This window comes from Nymphaea colorata, unplaced genomic scaffold, assembly GCF_008831285.2.
Source record: "Nymphaea colorata isolate Beijing-Zhang1983 unplaced genomic scaffold, ASM883128v2 scaffold0001, whole genome shotgun sequence".
Taxonomy (NCBI): domain Eukaryota; kingdom Viridiplantae; phylum Streptophyta; class Magnoliopsida; order Nymphaeales; family Nymphaeaceae; genus Nymphaea; species Nymphaea colorata.
This window is the reverse complement of record NW_022204507.1, coordinates 3,931,595-3,938,073: the sequence shown is the minus strand read 5'-3', so window position 1 is coordinate 3,938,073 and position 6,479 is coordinate 3,931,595. Positions and strand designations below refer to the sequence as shown.

Sequence of the window (6,479 nt, the reverse complement as noted above, 5' to 3'; positions counted from 1 at the left end):
AAATGCACAAGAACCCATTTCTCATCAAGTGAGAAACCTACTTCCCATCTCAGTGGTAAATCTTGGAAAAAGATTGGGTAGGGAAGTACTCATTTCATTGAATTAAAACATAAATATACATCTTTCTGAAAAACTGTAGGGAAACAATGGGTTTGTCCTTACGAGAATGAGAAGATATTTATTGATCTCATCATCAGAGGAACATGAGGTTAGGCATTACACTGCACAATAGTAAATCACAACTCATGTATACACCATATCCTGATAACTATTACAAAGAAAAAACACAACCGTGACAAACGAACCAAGAAGTTCAAGCTCATACGCCAAAGGAACAAATTGTACATTGAAAGGTAGGGAACAAATTACAATCTCTACTTCCTCCTCACATGAGTGGTCCAAAGCTTCAATAATTAGATGAAACAATCTCCGAACCAGTACCTGATATAGTTGAGCTCGTTTGTTCTCCCAAAGAAAGGTTTCTGATTTTCCAGGTAGAGGGGCAGGAGGCAAAGTGATGGAAGGACCAAGGAGTTGTTTTCAAGCATAGCAACAATCTTGGACATTTTGGGCCTGCTTGATGCATCTTCTTGAACACATAGCAGGCAAATATGGATGCATCTTAATATATCATCATTGTCACATGTTCCTTCCAATATTTGATCCACAACTTGCAGAGCCTTGTTTTCCCCCCAAAGTCTCCATACCTAGACCCAAAACAACGATTTTTGGATTATTTACTGGGAATGGACAACAGTTTTACCTATATGGCGGAGAGCTTTATTGGGTGCAGAAGATCAACAAAGAAAGCGAATCCAAAATTACATCTGTATTTTCATGCAATTTAAACAATAATACCAGTAATAGATAAATTGTGCCTACAAAACAGTAGAGGCACAAAAACAATGTTAATCACTACATAATTTAATAGATTTTCATGAGTTTCTTGTTGGATTAAGGAGAAATTTTTTTCCACTTATCATCTCCAGCAGCAAAACACCAAAGCTGTAAACATCTATCTTTACTAACACCCTTCCTTCAAGAAGATACTCAGGTGCCATATATCCACTGCAGAAAAAGATGAAAATCTGAAAAAAAAATATATATATTAAAGCTACAAGCAAATCTGTTTTCTTCTTAAGTTCATGAGCAAGTTCGTTTTCATGTAAATGCATTAGGTGCAACTTTAGTAGGGAGGAGGAGAGACGATATTTTTTTTGAAATGACCTAATTACATGATTCAAGTGTGAAAGCATTCATAATGAGCATTGCCAAAAAGATTGATGCTCATCTACGCGAGTTGTCGATCGTTTGTTGCTCCCATAGGAATTAAATTGAACCATACAAGCAGTAAGTTAGGATCCATGAGAATAAATGTTTGAATCAATTTTTTTGACTGGGCCATCACAGCTGGTAATATGGATAACTCTGGAACTTAGTCAGAAGCTAAAAAGACATGTTCCTTGAAGGTAAATGTATAGCAAAAATTTTAGTGGGAAAACAACTTTCTCATACAAATTCTGAACGAAAAAGTTACGAATCTTATTAATGTCATGTATTCTAGATTATAGCCTTTTTAGGTGCCTATCTGAAGCATAATAAGCAGGTTGGGTCTAATGTATGCTTGCTCTCAGGTCAGTAAGAGTTCGGGCCATCTCATGGTAACCGAGTTTTTTGTTGGATCTGATTGAACAAAGTGGGCACAAAATGCAGATTTCCAAGATTAAGGTTATCTGGCAAACCTACATTACCGGGACAAGTTAATAGCAACCGATGGCCTAATCAATTTCACAAACTCTGGTAACTATAGTCGTGGAGGAAGCTGACAGTTAAATTTGGGCTGTGGACACTCGAATACTAATGTCGGTATACGATCTGAATTTTGCAAATGCAGTATCAGAAACTGCAGCAACAAGCAACAACCAACCTACTGAGTTCCCATAATCTCAAGTGTTTTGGTTTGTGTTTGGTCTGTGTCAACGATCTTTGCATTGCCAAAATTAAAGGTGAATTGTCCTTTTCTTTTTTGGTAATGCTAAGCAAATACGCAACCTTAAAAGATAAAGTACAAAAACATTTCACTTCCAATCATCTGTCCATACACTCATACATATACTAGGCAACACTTTTACTCAAGTAAATTGCAAAGCTACATAGTTTTTTTTTGTTATGAACCATCAAGTTGATGCAGATGACTCGTATAACCTGTGGGGTAGTCAGAAAGTTTTTGTTGTGGATGACTGTTGTAAAAATTTTCATTCTTGAAGGAGCACATCATATATAAAAAAGTAAATAATTGTAAAACATCTATTTAAAAATATGTAAAAATAAATAAAAATTTGTTTCTGTGCCCACGCCAGCTTATATATATCTATGCTACTGCATATATCATAATAAAATGTGGGGGCACCAATAGTTATATATGCATCAATGTCTGGAAGTTTCCCGAACCATATCCTTCCTAGAATAAACTTTTATCTTAGAGTAAGATAATGGTAAATCGCTACTGCTGCAACCCCTGCTGGGTCTTGGCCCTGCTTTATCAATAAAACTGAAAGAACGAAGTTGCTAAAGGGGAAAAAAAAAAAGATGAGACCTATAAAAACAGAAAGAAAGAAGGGCCTTTTTCAAGAAGATTGAAAGAAATTAGAGAGATGATAATGCTAAGATTATTTGTGCAGTCTTTTGTTACGAAGGCCGTGCAAAACTCATGATGTTGATATATTTATAAACCTCTCCAGGTTCGGAACCCTTGTTTTAAGCATTGCATCGCTGTGATAGATAATAGAATTGGACACCCATCGACTACAAGGTCGATGGTGGGCTTTCATAGTAAAAATCATGTCCAATCGATTATCCTTCTTAAATTTTCTTTCTAAAAAAATCTACTGGCACTTCCCTGGTACATCCTAAGGGTATGGGCAGAGATATTGGTACTGATACCACAACTTTAGTAAATGTGAATATGGATGTACGGCAGTATATATATATATATATATATATATACAAAAATAATAAAAAAATCAAAATAAAGCAACATTTAAATAAACAAGTGTTTTAAATGAAGACATAACATGTTAATAAACAATAACTTAAAAATAGAATGAAAACTGAGTTGGAAAAAAAATTGAAAATCATGAAAAATTAAGCAATTTGGATTATTTTTTATTTAGAAAGTACTTAAATGTATCCAAGAACCCATGTTATGTATGGGTACAGTAAGAAGAGTATGTGAACCTTATTGAAGTATTGATGTGACTTATGATACATTGCTCCATTAGCAAAGATAAGATCTCTATGTACAAACTAAACTTTGCTAAATAAATGACATCAATATACAAGAAAACAGAGAACTCCGTGCCGTTACACTCCCATTGCTTCTTACAAGTTACAAATGTACTATGATTCCAACCTCTCCATTTCTGAAACTCACCTCCAGATGGTCTCCCTCTTCAGTTTTGGCCAAGGGATACACATTTGAAAAATCATACACATGGTAAAATGATTACCTAATATGTTTATTCGTATAAGGTATGCCCTCTAATTGCACCATCTATCGCATCTGCTCTCCTCAAAACTGAAACGAACTCCACGAAACAACAAGGTAAATAGGCTAATTGCGTAGTGCCATAGGTCCATCCGAGGTCAAATTGGTTTTTCCTTTCATGCGTTGGGGTGTTGAAATTTTCTTCGGTCAAGCTCTGTATGGAGGTCTGACATCTGAATCCGAATTTGATTTTCAAACTGAATTGGGACCATAGTATAGACACATTGGGTATATAATATTTATTTAACATGATCTCTGATCTGAATTCAAATTTGACCAATATTTGTGTAAATCTGAATATTTTTTATATGGTTCGATTGTTAGTCGAATTTATTGACATCCCCAACCCCGGTTTGGTTTGAGAAAACTGTCTCTCTCTGTATCTGCATAAACATGGTAACTTTTCTTCAGTTGGCCGTCTCGATGCCAAGGACGAAGTCAACAAAGACTTTAAGTTCTCGTGTGGCTAATTAACGTGCTGATAAAAAAAAACTTCTTGGTGGTGGTGACTAGTCGTTGTCACAAATCTGGATTATGGTTGGAATATTGAAAGCTTTGTCTGAGACTATTTTCTATGCATGTAATGAATTACATCCTTTCTTCGTCAAGTAAATGTATTATACAACATGGAAAAGTTACTTTTCTCGAAAAAAGTTTAGTGAATTTTGAAAGAAGCTAAAAAATTGAAAATGAAATGTAAAAGCATGAAAATAAAAATTGGTAAGTACTAAAGATTGTAAAAAAATCATGAAGAAGACACTCAAAAACAAAAGACGTGTTTTTTCAATTTGGCTGAAAACGTTTTTCCTGTTTTTTCGGCAGACTTATTTTTTATGTTTTTTCAGGAACAAACCCGATTTTCTATAACACTGTTGTGGGAAATTTGAACTGCTAAACTGGTGTTTAAACAAAGTCTTCTCTCTCTCTCTTCCCCCCTTTGTCTTTGTAACAACTCGACCCACTCTTGGGCTCAGGCCCCTGCTTTGGCGGATTCCAACCTGCCCCCTAGTAGTTTCGGTTTCGACACCAAAAAGGCTAGGAATCAGAACAATCATCTCATTAGTTACCCTCGTTATAAGTCCTTGAAGATCTCTCCCAATGTTCAATACGGGACTAAACTTTTGGGGTGTTACAATTCACCCCCCTTAAGGTACACGTGTCCGCGCGTGTAGGGCCCCAAGTCCGAGTGTGGAACCGGCTCTGAACCACTGTAACAACCCGACCCACTCCTGGGCTCGGGCGCTTGGTTCGGAGGATCCCAACCCACCTCCTAGTAGTTTCGGTTTCAACCCCAAAAAGGCTTGGAACCAGGACAATCATTTCATTAATAACCCTCCTTATAAGCCATTTCTCATAATCTTCAATGCGGAACTCAACTTTTGGGGTGTTACAATCTTTCTCTCATTTATAAGGTTCCAGTTTCTACCAACCTGTTCTACACCATGGTCTTCTTGCACGTTGCTCTGCAAGCCGCCAAGCTTCAACTTCTTTCTGCAAAGGCAACACAATTTTGTCTTCCACTAGTAAAAGCCGTGAATTAAGCAAGTAATAAGAACCACAATCATCAAGACGGAGATGACAGTTATGATATACATGTGTTTTCTGCTTGCACTTTTCTGCTGGCCTGCATATATAAAATATTATTGTCATATGAATCAGAGAGAGAGAGAGAGAGAGAGAGACTTGCCTGATGTAGTGTTGGATGGACCGCTTGGTGGAGGGCTTGAATCCGATGGAGGTGGTGGAGGAGATGGGCTTGGGCTTGAATTTAATGGAGGCGGTGGAGGAGGTGAGGTTGGAGTTGTTGAGGAACCATTAAAGAGCCCCGTATCAAAGCTCACACGACAACTTCCAGTGGCAAAGTCACAGCCAGGTGCTAAGCCGTAGGTCTTTGGGATCTGGGACCTGGTGGTATCCAAACACTGCTTACAAAGCAAGGCTGGTATCTTTGGTGCACTACAACAGCCCGTATATCGTCTGCTGAACGGTGTACGTGATGTTGCCTGTAGCAAACATGAACCTTGAAGGCTCTGTTATCGCTTGATAAGTGAGATTCGTCAACAGGCTACCCAACTTTTCGTGAAAGGCTTTGGGGTCTTCCACTTTATCATTGTTCCAATACAGATGACCATAATCATCAGAATTTAGGAGACCAAAGAAGTTGGTGTCGGAGTAGCGGAGCTTGCACTTTTCATACCATATGATGGCATCCATATTATAAGGACAGTATCAGATGACTTGTTGGGTGGAATTACGGATGCAATCCTTGTAGCTATCTTGGCCAAGGTCACCCCTGCACTGCACCAGGCCATAGACTGTATCCGATCCTTCGACCACAGTGGCGTTGGAAAAACCAGTAGAAAGAGACCCGTTGGTGAAGGTGGAGAAGAGGTTGCGCATATTTACTTCAAATGTGCTTCCATCTGTGTAATTCGCAGTGACGCTGCAGTGGCTGTAAATATAGTCGTTCGTGCTCATTGCATGGTCGACATAGAAGGAAAAGAGGATGAAGGGGAGGAGGATGTAGAAGCCAACCTTCAACAAGCTTGGCACCATTACAGGGTAAACCATCTCCAATCCTTCTACCTATGGATTAGACGTGTAATGCCCATGATTTTCATTCTCTTTTTTATTTATGGAAAGCATTAATAGGAGAAGGAAGTATAAACGGTAGATCAAATTGATTGTTAAATATAATGGAAACTGTCAATTTAGTTATAAAGAGAATAGTTATGGAAAGACATGAATGATTTACTAATTGCAAAGATTTAAAAGAAATGAGAAAGGAAACTGAAAGACCATTCCTTTTTCTTGTGAGAAACTGAAAGAACTCATATGGCAATAAGGGAACCTTGTAGAGGGTTGATTTGACCCCATGTTTCAGAAAATGATCATTTCTTTACTGCATTCATAGAGGAGAAGGCTCAATGAT

General features: G+C 37.8%; 1 long non-coding RNA gene across 1 annotated transcript in view; it reads right to left on the bottom strand.

Annotated features, from left to right (window-relative positions):
- LOC126409255 (uncharacterized) overlaps nucleotides 1–6,125 on the bottom strand; it is a 38,923-nt gene extending 32,798 nt beyond the window's left edge. Inside the window, exon 1 of the long non-coding RNA XR_007572154.1 lies at nucleotides 6,083–6,125. This is a non-coding gene — a long non-coding RNA (uncharacterized LOC126409255). The remainder of the gene's footprint in view (nucleotides 1–6,082) is intronic.
- Nucleotides 6,126–6,479: the final 354 nt, after the last annotated feature.